The sequence below is a fragment of the Pteropus alecto genome, unplaced genomic scaffold, assembly GCF_000325575.1.
Source record: "Pteropus alecto unplaced genomic scaffold, ASM32557v1 scaffold101, whole genome shotgun sequence".
In the NCBI taxonomy this organism is placed as follows: domain Eukaryota; kingdom Metazoa; phylum Chordata; class Mammalia; order Chiroptera; family Pteropodidae; genus Pteropus; species Pteropus alecto.
In genome coordinates, this window is record NW_006432945.1 from 6,833,101 (window position 1) to 6,848,082 (window position 14,982).

The window sequence follows — 14,982 nt, forward strand, 5'->3', positions numbered from 1 at the left end:
TCGTCTGAGTGAAGTCCCCTTGTCCCCTTCTCATTACCCCTTTTCTCCAATCTTAATCGGTTGTTTTTAGTCTGAGAGAATTTTGTCTAGCCACACTTCAAAGCTTTGTAGCTGCAGAAAAAAGCTGGCACAACAAGGATTTTAACCCGGATTAAGAACATATTCAAGCAAATGCAATTAAGGCAATTTTTTATTTTTTCGATCCAACGTTTGGTTATGAAAAATATAGTAGATAAATGATACAGAGAAGGACGAAAATAAAAATAAAAATTATAGAGAGTTGTTTGCCAGGACCCCATGATTTTTTGTTTTTACTTGTTCCTGCTCATCTCTTGAACTCCTTTATTTAATGTATTATATTTTAATCAACTAAAGCTGTTAAATTCAGGCATAATTTATGAACTGTAAACTTCATGTTTCAGGTGTACAATTTAACGACATTTAATAAATCTGCAGCCACTGAACTACATTAGAATATAGTTTTAAAACATTTCCACCATCCCCAAAAGGTCTCATATATATATTTCTTTGACTTCTTAGCAAGAAGCTTAGTCTTTGGACCACTTTTCCTTATACTCACTTCCTAGATGATCTCATCTGGTCTCCACATTTTAAATAGGTGTACAGCGATGACTCCCAAATGTATATCTCCACCCCAAACCTCTGCCCTAAACCTCAGACTCATCTCCTCTTAGATGTCTAATAAGCATCTCAAACTTAGCATGTCCCAAATTGAGTTTTGATCTTCTCCCAAAACTGTCCTCCCACAGTCTTTCCTAGCTAGTTAATAGCAGTTCTTTATTCTAGTTGCTCATGCCAAAACCCTTGGAGTCATCTTCGAGTCCTCTCTTTCTTCATACCCAACACTCAGTTCATCAAGCAATCCTATGACTGTACCTGTAAAATATATCCTGAATCCAGCTGCATCTCATATTTATACTGCAACTCCCTGGGTCCAAGGCACCACATCTCTTACCTGGAATATTGCAACAACCCCATAACTGGTTTCCTGCTCTTACACTTACTCTCTACTCTCTATTCTCAACACAGGAGCAATCAGAGTGATTCTTTTAAAACTTGTCAGAACATGTTATAAATCTACTCAAGATCCTACAATGACTTCCTATCTCACACAGAACAGAAGTCAATATCCTTACAGCGGCTCACTTGTCCCCATTAGCTCTCCAATCTCAATTCTCCCCCTTGACCACTCCACTTCAGTCTCACTGGCCTCCTTGCTCTACCTCAAACACATTTGGCTCAGAATCTTGGCATTGACTATTTCTTCTGCCTGCAGGATACTTCCCTAGAAAACTGTTTGGCTTATTTCTTTGTCTTTGATGAGTCTTTCCTCAAATCTTATTTCTCAATAAAGCCTATCTTCATCATCCTATTTAATACCATAAATTTCTCCTGCACTCTCAATCTCCCTTACCTTGTTCTGCTGTTTCTTGTCGCATGGAATTTTCCACTCTTTAACTTAATAAGCTGATCCTAAGTTAGTTAACAAGAAAAAGCAACGGGCAAAGGAGAGTCAAGATCATTTTGAAGGGGAATGAAGATGTTACCCCTACCAGATATGAAGCTCATTATAAAGCCACAATCATTAAAAAGGTTTCGCAATGGCACAGAAATGGAAAAAAGGGACCAATTCAAGAGAATAAAGGACCCAAAAATAAATGTACGTCTACATAGGAACTTGGGACATGACATGTTAGCACCACAAATCATTGAGGAAAAAAAAGACTACTGAGGAACTTGTGCCAGGACAATTGGCTTTCTATTTGGAAAAAGATAAAATTAGAACCCTTTTTTACATCAAACACAAAGTAGATTCCGGAGAGATTAAGGAACTAAACAACAACCACAACAACAAAAACAACTTTCAAACCTTGAAAGAAAATATATTTATGGCATCCTGGTAGGAAAAGTTTTTATAAACAAGACAAAAAAAAATGTATGACCATAAAGGAAAATCCTGAAATATTTGTTTATATTAATATTAAAAGTGATCTGTATAATAGGATACACAATAAACCAAGTTAAAAGAGATGCTACAATCTAAAAGATGATACGTATAATTGAAAAAGGACTGGTTTACAGTATTTATATATTTTTTAATTGCAACTAATAAAAATAATTCAATGGAAACACTTTTAACATTTAAAATAAAATTTAAATATTGACATATGTGAATAGTCAAATTAATTCACAAAAGAGAGAATTCACCTGGCCAATATGCACATGAAATATGTTCAGCCTTACTGAATAAATTTGTGATTAAAATGATGATACTCTCCAACTGGCTCCACAAAAAGTAAAAATAAGTCTGACAATACGAAGTATAATTCATAAGGATGTAGGGGAAGTGAGGCTATTACATACCCCAATGGGGTATGTGCATCGGTCTAACTACTCTGAAGGAAAATTTAGCAATATCCAATAAAGCTGAAAAATATATGTACTGTACAATTTAATAGGTTCATTTTTAGAAATGTACCTAGGGAAACTATGATTGATATATGCACACAAAATTGCAGACAAGCATGTTCACTGCGGCTTTGCTTGTGATTGCAAAATATAATGGGAAATAATTTAAATGTCCATCAACAACACAATGTACAGTAAGTTGTGATATTATATGCATTAAATTCATCATAACAGTACATTTCAAAAACATAACTGTAAATTTTTTAAAAAACAATGTACAAAGCCATATACTGAATAGATACTAATTATAATTAGATATTATAATATAAAATATTATTTATAAATATAAGAACATCTACTAAAATGGAAGACACATAATGGAAAAAATACATATGCTCTGCAGTAGATCACAGATATGGCCACAATTTTCCTCCCCTTCTAGAAATCTACTCCCTCTTACAGTATGACTTTACCACTCCTACCGAGAAGCAAAGTCTATTTTCCCAACCCTTGAGTCTGTTGTCTTTGTGACACTCATTCTTACCAACAGAATGCAGTAGAAGCAATGTTTTGCCAGAGGTCCTACACACTTCAATTTTATTCTCTCTTCTAAAACCTTGCGGCTACTTTGTGAATAAGCCTGGACTTGCCTGCTGAGTGATGAGCAACCCACGGCCCAGTCAACCCCATCGCCTCGGCCTACAATTAGCTAACCACCAGACGCATAAATCAGCCCATACCAAGACAAGCCAGCATGCAGTTGACCTACCACTTGACTGCAGACACAGGAGCAGGGCCAGCTAAGATCAGCCCAGCCTACTGCATATCAGCAGAACTGCCCAGTGGACCTGCACACACATGAGCAATAATATGTGGTTGTTGTTTTAAGTCACTTAGTCTCTGGGGTGATTTTTTTACACAGCAATAGATAAGTGATGCATACACCATTCTCAGAACAACAATCGTTTAAGGAGAGAGAGAAGGGAGGAGTATCAGGGACGGGGGACACCTTTACCTTTTAAATTTAATTTTTTAAGGATTTAAAAGTCCTCAAATCTATGTCAAATCTGAATAGTTTTACCTAGAAATCCATTATATAATTTTCAGAATTACTCTCGATACTTGAAATGTTGCCTAATTTGTTTAAAGAAGCATGCCACCATCCTTGCAATTTTTGTCATATTCATACAAATATGGTAGAAGTAGACATGACTAAAAGATTTCCTTCGTCATTTGGTTCTCATGTAGACTGGCTACAAAGAAACATCAGGCCACTTATGTAACCGGCCTCATGAGCCACAGTGACTCACAGTAACCAAATATTATGGTGACACCTCATTCTGTGGCAGCATATAAACAAGAGTAAGAGAAAAATATCAAATCCTCAATTAGTCAAAGATCAAGAAACAATTTTTCTTTCATAAATAAATATTTTTAGGAGAGAACAAAAACAAACTATTATCAAAGATACTCTTTGACTTATAGGTTAAGTTGTAGGGTCAGCACTGAGTCAAGCTAATCTTCTCATGTTCAATATCAAGGTAGGAGAGTGGATGTATACTTTTACAAAATATTTTCATCAGACTGAAAATAAAATGAGTTTCTAGTTGATCTTCATTTTTACCAGAAAATTAATTTAACTGTGCATCCTATCTAGCAATGCCGCTTTTACTGAAATAGGATTGTTTATTTCAGTTTTTCTGCATTTTAATTCCAAGATTTTAAAAACTCATACTGCAAGAGGACATGGGGTTAGGAACTGTAAAGAATCTATGCAAAATCAGACCAACCCCAAAACCCCAAGTTCCCAATGCAACCTGTTGAAAAAGTTCCATTCTTCTTTATAAGTCAAGATATTTCTAAGGAGCCAACGTCCCTGATTTTGATAGGACCCTTTCACTCCACAATCAAATTAAATGAAGGGCGCCATCTATACCTAAAACTTTGGGTGAAAATATAAGCAAGCAATAACCCATCTCTCTGCCATTTAGAGCTAGGAATACAAAGGCTTCCTGTACACGAACAACAATGGAAAAGAGTGGAGCTAACACAATTCCAGGTGGCAAGAGATGAGAAAGGGCATTTATGGCCAAAAGACAAGGTCAGGAGAGGGGATCTGGAAGAACGTGATGTGCAAACAGACAAAACAAAGTAGAAAGTGTATACTCTGAAGTGAGTCAAGTCATATACCAGCCAGGCCAGTAGGATAATAAATTAAGGCAATGTGTGGCTGAAAATGAATCAATTTAATTTAAAAGGAGCAATAAAGCTAACCCCTTAAAATTTACTTATCTATTAAATATATTACACACCTTTTTTTTTCTTTCTGCTTCTTCTACTATCCATAAGGGATTGTGATAGTTTGTTATCAGCTTTTTAGCTTTAATTTCTAACAAAAAATGACTTCAGAGCTTCAAAAACAGTGTAGCGGAAGGTAAATATGGCAACGTGCACCAAATAGCAAAATCACCTATCCCAATATTTGAGAAAAGAAAAATAAAAAATATATAACAATATTAAAAATGTAAATAGTACTTAATACGTGCCAGGCATTATTCTAAGGGCTTTAGACATCTTAACTCATTTAAAATATAAGATCTTTATGAAAAACAATACTACTATTATCCCCATTTTACAGATGTGGAAACAGAAGCGCAGACCATAACTAGTAATTAGCAGACCTGAGATTTATTTGATCGCAAGCAGCTTCTACCCACAGCTTTTGTCTTTAACCACCATACTACACTTCTTTCAAATAGAAGAAATAGGGAAATATACAATGTGAAAAGAAAGAATAAAAAGCCTTCAGTTACCAAACAAGGAAAGCATCTAAGTTTATGCCATAAACTTTGAAAACAGGCATTTAACAACAAAAAAAAGGGGGGTGGGAGAGGGATTAAGAGGGTGCACTAATTTTGTTCCCACTTATCAGAAACAATATTGAATTAACATTTTGAATCAAACAAATCCAGGAAACTATTGCTAACACCCCTCTCCTCCCTCCAAAATTTGGATATGTGAGAAAATGGAGTTTCTAGGTAACATTAGGAGGAGTTAATTCTTCAGGCTTTGTCATTTTCCAAGACTTCCAGAAGAACTGGAAAAATGAACTAAAGCCTGAGAGAATCTGTCCAAGAATAAAATACACTCCAAACTACTTCGATTGATCTTTTATAGAATATTTAACCAAATCTCAGATCAGAGAACAAAGCTCAAGTCTTTTAATAAAGATGTTATGTGGTTCCAATCTCAATGTGCAGCTTATAAACTATACTCTGGATGGAAGCAAAGCAAATCTCAGATAAGGTGGAGAGTGTCCAGAAGAATGTACCTACATCAGGACAAATTAAAATTCTGTGCACACTAAAGCAAGATAAAAGTTAATGACACAGCAATGGCAAATACACAGAGAGGATAAAACAATGAAATAAGACGAAAAAAGAATCTGTAAAGTTAAGAAAACAAATTGAGCAATAAAACCTCACCACTGGAGTAGGGGGTCTATAACCTATGACCCATGGGATAAATCTGGGACACCACTTATTTTTATATAATATTGTTGGAATGCAGCCACATCTGTTTGTTTATATATCATCTGTGGTTGCTTCTGCACTGTGATGGCAGAGTTGAGTAGCTGCAAGAGAAACCATATGGCCCGCAACACCCCAAATATTTATCGAGGGGCTCTTTACAGAAAAAGTTTACCAATACCTGCACTAGAGAATTACTACATTATAAACAAGCGGGCCCTCCTGTCCTGCACAGTTCTACCCCACCTCTGAGCTGCTGCTTTCCAGTTACACCATGAAAGTGCACTAGTGTAAATGCAGTGTGAGTTGGTGGGTCACAGTTTGCCCCTTCCCTGAAAACGGCCACAGTATTACATGCCTTGAAAAATGTACACTTTTCACCCTCAGCTTAAGCCAAGCATCTTTGATAATATATAATAACAGCTAATATTTATTTAGCACCATCTGCTAGCACTGTTTATAAGAATACAGTCACATGCAGCATAATGACGTCTGGGTCGATGGACCACATATACAATGGCAGTCCCATTTGATTATAATGGAGCTGACAAATTCCTATTATTGACGTCACAGCACAACACTATTCTGTTTCTTAAATAAATTAATGTAGCCTAAGTGTACAGTGTTTATAAAGCCTACAGTAGTGTACAGTCACGTCCTAGGCTTTCACACTCACTCAGCACTCTCTTACCTAAAGCAACTCTCGGTCTGGCAAGCTCCATTTGTGCTGAGTGCCCTATACGGGTGCACAATTTTTTATCTTATTTATGGTATTTTTACTGTACCGTTCAGATTAGATATGTTTAGTTACACAAATACTTACCATTGTGTTACGACTGGCTACACAGTATTCAGTACAGTAATGTCCTGTACAGGTTTGTAGCATACGACTGGCTACAGTATTCAGTACAGTAATGTGCTGTACAGGTTTGTAGCCTTGGAGAGATAGACTATGCCTCAGAGCTAGGTGTGTAGTACCTATCCCAATTAAGTTTGTGTGACTGCACTCTAAGTTTGCACAACGACGAAAACGCCTAACCACACATTTCTCAGAATGTATTCCTGTCGTTAGGTGACTCATAAAGGTAGCGGGCAAATAAAGTGTAGGCCATGTTGCCTCAGTAGACCATACTTCCCTATTGTATGATAATTCTCCTTTATAAATCAATCTGAAAATGAGGCGAGGAAGGAGAAAAGTCAGCCTCGCCACTTTCATTCTACTTCTATATAAGCATGTTTTATTGGAAGCGTCTTTGCTGTAAACGTTTTAGAGATTTATTTATTTCATTAATTAAAAAAAAAAAAAAGATCAGGCTCTAAGCCTGATTATTGAAGATTTATAATTTTTTCAAAAGGTTACAAAGTGGAGTGCAAAATTATGTGTTACTGCTTTAAGCTTGGTTAGGAATAAATAGAAAGCACAATTTATGCTCACTGGCTGTTGGACTGGAATTTACAGCTTTGAGGGAAAATCTCCCGCTGGACTAGCCTGTTACCAACGCCTCAAACTCCTAATGCAAGCTTCCACTGCTCCCTGGGTGTTTTTATTATTGTTATTACTAAACAGACCTTAAGTTTACTCATTTGAAAATAATTATACAGTCTTGTATAGAAAAAATTTTTGTTCAGAAATAAAATATCTCAGAACGTACATACCTCTTTGTAATACTGTCACGATTTTGTATATTCTCTGTTCACTACATTTCGATTTTAATTGCATTCAAGCACCCAAGACATAGCAGAACATACTTAGATATCGTTAGCTAATAAACATTTTAGCATTTATTCTTCAAACATTTATCCAACCTAAGCCATGCTTTCTGGCACTGTGCAAGGTGCTGGCGACACCGAAGAATAAGCCCCAGGATTTGGGGAATTTAGAGTCAAGACTACAGATAAGCTCTTCCAAGGTGGATATGTAAAACGGGAGAGAGAAAAAAGTTTCTTCTCCTGTGCAAACTGATCATTTGGTGATTGCCTGAAGCATTTTTGAGAATTCTAGGGAAGAGTCAGGGATAAGGGAAAATTACCGAAATCGATTAGCAATGTCTACTATGAAAATGTGTGATTTGTTTCGTATTATACATTCATGATTTCCTGTAGCATTAAAAGAAAAAGGACCAAGTATGGAATACTGGATATCGACATTTAAGGTATGGGTGAAGGAAGGGGAAGAACATTGACTAGAAAACTAGTCAATGGCAACAACATAGAAGCTAAAAAAGAGAGTGTTTCCAGGAGGAAGTGGACAATAGTGTCAAATGTCATATTCCTTGAAGAAGGAAGTTCGGTAAATTGAGTTTCATTGAAACTTTCCTGAAAGCAGTTGCAGTAATGGTGGAGTAGAAACTTACGAACAGAGACTAAGCAAATGAGAAAGTAGATACGACCTCTATTTCTAGATATCTAAGGTTCCTCACACTTCACACTGTTCCTCAATATATAATAATGTGTATTTGGTTCTGAGATTATACTTTTGTTCGCAGTTATATATCCTGAAGTTGCAACTTCTAGGCTGGGCTCTTCCATTATATCCAGATCTCCATTACACCGTTTTCCTCTGCCAACACAGATAATTCTAGGAGCCTGCCTCAGTATTCCGATGCTACACTCAGATACCTACTTGGCCTTTTTTTCTAAATTTTTTACCTTTATTTTTGCAAAATAGAATCTTCTGTTTCAATACTATGAAATACCCTATACACAATATTTTACAACTCCCAGGATATCCGACTAGCATTCAGAATGGTTCCCCTCCGCTAAAGTTCAATAATGAGTTTGGAGTTTTTGATTTCTAATTTATTCATTGATATTTTAAGTTTTTTAACAATGTTTTAGAATTTACGAAATCCTAAATTTGGTTCCGGAAGTCTAGTGTAATTAATTCACTGAGGAATACATCATCTAAGTCACACTGCAGTGGAAAAGAAGAAATAAACGTGATTTCTCAATGTGAACAGTCACTAACATAGGAGATAACTTTATATTCAATTTATAAGAGTCGCAAAACTAAAGATATAATGGGGTGGGTACAATCAGATGCAATAGTACCCATCCATGGCCAATTTGCCATACCTCACTGGTGAGAACCTGGAAATACGGCACTTCTGCTCACGTATCAAGGCCTGTTCTAGGGACAGGACCGAACGCAATGTTTCATATTAATCCGATTTTACCACACTTTTACACATCTGAACCAAAAATTAAATCAGGAGTCAGAGAAATAGGAAGAAGCTGACTTGGAGAGAAATAAACCATGAACAGAGAGCTGAGGGTTGTGGCCTAGAGTCAAAAAATTGATTGACTTGCCTGGATCACAGTTTTCGCTTTCGAAAAATGAGGGAGTAGAGTTAGAAGGTCTCTAAAGTTCTTTCCTGTTTAAACCTCCTATGCCACTGAGAGTCCACAATGATAGGAAAGCAGAATAAGATACCAAGAGAAATTAAAACCCAGATTAGCTTCAAACTCAAGCATGAATGCTAAAAGATACCTATCTTTGAATTTCATTATCAATGACCAGGATAGGGTTAAGTATATAAAAGATCAAAAGGTCAAATCATTTATTTTTTTAAATCATCAAGAGAAATCCAATTCTGAACAGATGTATCAAGTGACAGTTTACATTTACCAAAATGTTGAAAGAGTATCTCACTGTACTTGTCATTTAAGTTAAGCAATAATTATTTATTCGATTTTTACTATGTTCCAATTGTACCAAGCATTTAACATAAATTATCTCATTGTATCCTCATAACAATTTAGGGGAGGATTCCATTATCCTCATTTTATAGAAGAGGGAACGAAGGCTTAAGGAAATGAAATGTCAAAGTGGCAGTACCAGGCTTTGAAGTCACTTCTCTTAAGCCCTGTGGGAGTGGAAGTGTGACATATGGGAGCTGAGCAGTTGTTGAATTCAGGAGAATAAGAACTTGCTTGTTCTAGTAAAATCAGGAAAAGTGAAATTCTACTTACCTGGTGATGCTGGAATGAACTCTCATCAGACTCATCAGGCACTCATTGACAGCTGATCGATCAAGCCTGGAATTCAATGGGATCATTATCAAAGATAAGGAGAGTTTGGTTGTGACAGCAATTGTATTAGGTAGTCAAAAAAAGGTGTTATTATCCTTGTTTTACAAAGGAACGAACAGTAGCTCAACAAGGATAAATAATTTACTGAAAGTCACACAGCCAGTAAGGGAAGAAGCACGTACACACATATAGGTCTCCCAAAGCCAAGTCCAGTGCTCTCTCCACAGCACCTCAAAATCTTCCCAAAGATGATGCTCTGTTTAATTCAGGGAAGGTCATTCACCTGTATTACTTCATTGTTCATATTCTTACTAATTTAGCAAGACTATCTTGGACTTTCCTCCAATCTCAAATATTCTGTTAAGTTAGATATTTGTGACCTTGATTATAGCCTTGAACTAGACATAGCACTGCTCTACTGTCTGAAGGAAACAAACTGGATTCTCCTAGCCACAGAACCTGGAAATAACACAGTGTTTATGCATGACGAGGTAGTGATGTTATTAGTGCTTCAATATCACAGAAGGAGATGATCACGCAGAGTGAGCTCTTAGAGCCTAAAACAGGCCTGGGACTTGGAAAGAACTCTGTACCTATTTGCTTAATAAGTGATCGAATAAACACAACCACAGTGAGCATTCCTGGTTTAGCGAGTAGTCTCCAGGTTAGGAAATATAAATCCCAAGGGTATATTATATGATCTGCTGGGATGTGGGGGGAAAAGTATTAAAACTTTTATATAAAATTGTTATTTCATTTTTTAAAATTTTCTATTTAATTTTATAATGCATATGATAGATCAGCATAGTGGTACATATAAATAATTTATGAATAAATATATAAATATAATCATACAAACATTAGGATTATATTATAAAAAAAGGTTTTTTATTGATTGGGATGCATAATAAAAAATTTTTTTGAAACTTCTGGTTATGATCAATTCAGCTGCTTTACCCTCAAATGAGCTCCATTAGGGCTTCGAAATACCTATGCAGTGGTTCCCAAGCTTTAGGGGGCATATGAATCATCTGGGTGGCTTGTTAAAAATGCAGGTTCCATCCACAGACGTACTGACTCAGTAAACCTGTGACAGGGTCCAAGAATCTTTTTTTTAACAGCCAGGTAATTCTGTAGCAAGTGATCTGAGGAGAAACAAAAATCCAAAAGGTTGCTACCTTTAGCCTCATTTGACAGAAGAATGGATTTTGGCAAGGTTAACAAGTTACCAGAGATTTTCCATCACATTTTTTCTAAAAGCTTTGAAGCCTAAAAGAAGAAAGTTTCTTTATAATTTCCCAACAATCCATCGTCCTATGTGTAGGAGAACTAAGTTTATGATCTTGATCCTATTCCTGCAATGAGGTTCACATGACTCACAAGTTGCTGAGAATATGGTTTCATCCTTGCCAGCCACTGTCTTGTTTTTGTTGACAATGAGCTTGAGGGGTCCACTGATGACTTACCTATCCTCTGCTGTAATATTCTACTCACAATGCAAGTTAATTAAAGATGAGGACTTTTTTAGTAATTTTTTTTAAAATTTATTATTATTTTTGCCTACAGCACCTGGTCTTCCTATGTGGTCTCCCACCCAAGTACTAACCAGGCCCGACCCTGCTTAGCTCCTGAGATCATACATCGGGCTTGTTTAGGGTGGCATGGCCATAGACCATGGACCATGGCTCCACTGGGGCGCGAACCCAGGACCTTCTGTCGGTAAAGCAGACATGCTAACCGCTACACTATGGAACCATGTCCAAGATGAGGACTCTTTTAAATATAAATACTCTGAAATATTTATGTAGACTTTTACTTCTCATGACCTCAATTGGAAGGTTTGGGCTAAACATTGCTCAAATCTTTCTTTCCCAAGTGTTGCAAAAGATAACTGACCACTGCTTTCAGCAATGCATAACAGTCATTTACATAAAAGGCAGCTCCTGGCTCTTCCGTGCCAGAGCCATCTCCCACCTTCCACATCTTCCACTGTTAACTCATTTGCTTCTCATGTTAAAGCAAGTGTGTCACCCTTGGAAAGTCCACACTATCCCCAACTATAGTGGCTGTTAGGGGCATGAAGAAATGAAGCAACTTTGTGGTACACAACTGTAAGTCTCAAAAATCCAGTTCTGAAAGCCACAATAATTACAGTCCTTCCATCTCCCTTTAATTGCTCACTTTGAAGGAAGCAAATGATTCGTCGTAAAGACACACAGGCCCACAGAAAGGCTGAAGGCAAAATGGAAGGAACTGAGGCATCTAGCCAATAGCCATGTGAATGAGCCATCTTCAGCGAAAGATACACCATCTTGGAAGTGGACCCTTGAGCCGCAGTCAAGCCTAAAGATGACTGGGTACCTGGTTGACACTTTGACAGCAACCTCATGAGAACCCCTAGGCCAGAACCACCCAGCCAAGCCACTCCCAGACTCCCGACCCTCAGAAATTAGGTGAGATAATGAATATTTGTTGTTTTAACTTAAACACACACATATACCCATACGGCAGCAGCAACACTCTTAAAACTCACCTCTGAAATACAGTGCCCAAACCATCCTCTCAGAGATTTGTCCTTTAAGAGAGTCTGGCCTGCACACCAAAACGATGTTTTGTATTGTATTTTGTTGACTACTATTCCTATATCGACAAACCTACAGTTGTTACCAAGAATTAACATACCCCTCCCTTCTCGTTGCCTTCCTGGATCTAATCAGGAGGGGAATGGTAAGTGCTGGAGCAGCTTTGGATCTGGTCCTTAATCATGAACTTTGTTAAGTGTTGGCCTCTCATATCAAATCATTCTGACCTTGAACTATTCACCAAGCTTATGTTTAAGTGACCTATAAGCTACATGCAATTCACCCACACAATAAAGAAAGTGTGACCATTGATCTCTAGCCTCTGGGAGCTCCTTCGTGTCTATGAGGAAACTAGATTGGCCTGTGTGGTCTGTTGAAGTGACAGTCATGCTACTATGTCACTGCCTCTATCTTATTCTGTTGAGATTTTTTGGAATTTACACAAACAGGTGAGGAGATGAACCATGTATTTCAGTTTAGCCTAAAAGGAAGCAAGGAGGATTCTAATTATTCAAACAAGTCTTTGGACCTTAACGATATCTCTTTGTGACTATAAACATGACCAGTAAATTCTTTGGAAGGTGCGGCATACCAATATAGTAAAATAAAAATCAGCCTTGTTTTTATTTGCTCCATATGGGCCTGGGAGCATACTCTCACCGCAAAGTTCATTCTCTAACTTCAAAGAGAATTCCGTTGTAAAGAAATGTTGAATTTATAACTGAAGAATGAAACTAAATATATGCCAGTATGGAATGATCTTTGGAAAGACTTTTCTAAAACTTCCTTGTCTGTTTTGCAAATCGTAGGATTTTAGTTTGAAATGGGTGCTGCCCCCATGAAATGGCCCAGATACAACCTAGTAGCCTTTTGGATAGAGGAGGCCCCCTTCTCAGTGTCACGGTCCTTCGTTTTATGCATTTGCTCTGAGTTTCAACAACATGAGCATTCAGTGATTCATTATAATTGAACCCCATGAACAAAAGGCAGAGTACGAAATAACTTCTGTTTTTAGATTTTAACAGTTATTTTTCTTTATGCCATAAACCTTCTTAATTGCTGGAAATGCGACTTAGAGGAGTTGGGTTGCCTTCTTGGTCATGCTATGGGCCATCCTCACCATTCCAAACAGAGCCAAGTTGAACCATTCCGCCACTAACTACTTATGGGGCAGTGGGCCTCAATTTCCCCGTGTATATTGAAAGATTTGCACTACATGGTGTTTAAGCTCCCTTCCCATGGCAATGTTCTATGAACTCCAAACACTGCAAACAATTTATTACGATAATTTCTAACCTGGCTACAGCCATGAGATATGAAATGGGAAGAACAGAAGTGAACAATTGGACCTAGTCCTCTATTGATCAAATATCTTTCCCTTCCTTTGAAAATGTGAGTTTTCTAGTTTTTCCTTTTTGAAAATGTAAACCTTATTCTAGTTTGATGCCTTATTCATTAGAGGTCACATACTGACCACCTACAGACTTTCTTCAGCCCATAAAGATGATTTCTTTATCGTCCACAATCTAGAAGGACCAACCACCCCAGTTTGCCTGGTATTCTCGCTTTAACACCAAAAGACCCACATCCCAGTGAAACCACTCAGGCACAGACAAACCAGGATGATCGGTTACCCTATTGAAAATGTCAGTCTAAGAGTTCGTTCTGTTTTTAATTTTGAATTAGTTGCCACGACTTAAAAGTCAGGTGATTTCACAGAAGAGTCAAGATTGCTGCCTCTATTTAAAAACCGAAATATCATGGAGCCTCCTTCATAACAACAATAAGCAAGAGCTGAGCAAGGCCTGCCTCATTAGACACATCATGCTATTTCCAGGGTCCCACAGGCCCTGCCACTCCAAACTACTTCCCCAGAGTGAGGCTGAACACCAACCAGTCATCATTGTCTTCGGGCTGCTGTTTTTCTATGGTAAAGTGAAATATTCCCTATATCTCTTTCAGAAGAGACAAAAATGAAAGACCTACCAACAGGAGCAAACATATTTGAGTGTGTAGAAGTGAAGATGACTCCTGCCTGTTAATAGACCTGGTGGTACACAGCCTGTTGGCCTCTCGAGGCACTGAGCTCCTGATGCACCTAATGGGTTCTGTCATTTGTAGTTGGTGGTTGGTGGTTAGTACCTTCACTCAGGAACTGGGCGGTGTTGGCCAATGTAGTCAGGCTGCTAGCACCCCGGAAACATTATTAAACCAAGTCTTAAATACTTAATCCTTTCTGATAGGAACTCACTTCCTGCCATTGCTTCTGCCTCACGTAAAAAACAGATGATAAACCTTATTTTTCTTACCAGGGATTTCTTGAGTATCAGCCTCTCTAACAAATTTCTGCGATTCATTAATCTTGAAGTTATCCAGGACTCTAAGCCAACATCTATAACCTAGGGCTG

The 14,982-nt window shown here is 37.5% G+C and overlaps 1 pseudogene; it reads right to left on the reverse strand.

The window, feature by feature from the left end:
- Window positions 1-11,549: 11,549 nt before the first annotated feature.
- On the reverse strand, window positions 11,550-11,665 carry LOC112476513 (annotated as a pseudogene).
- Window positions 11,666-14,982: the final 3,317 nt, after the last annotated feature.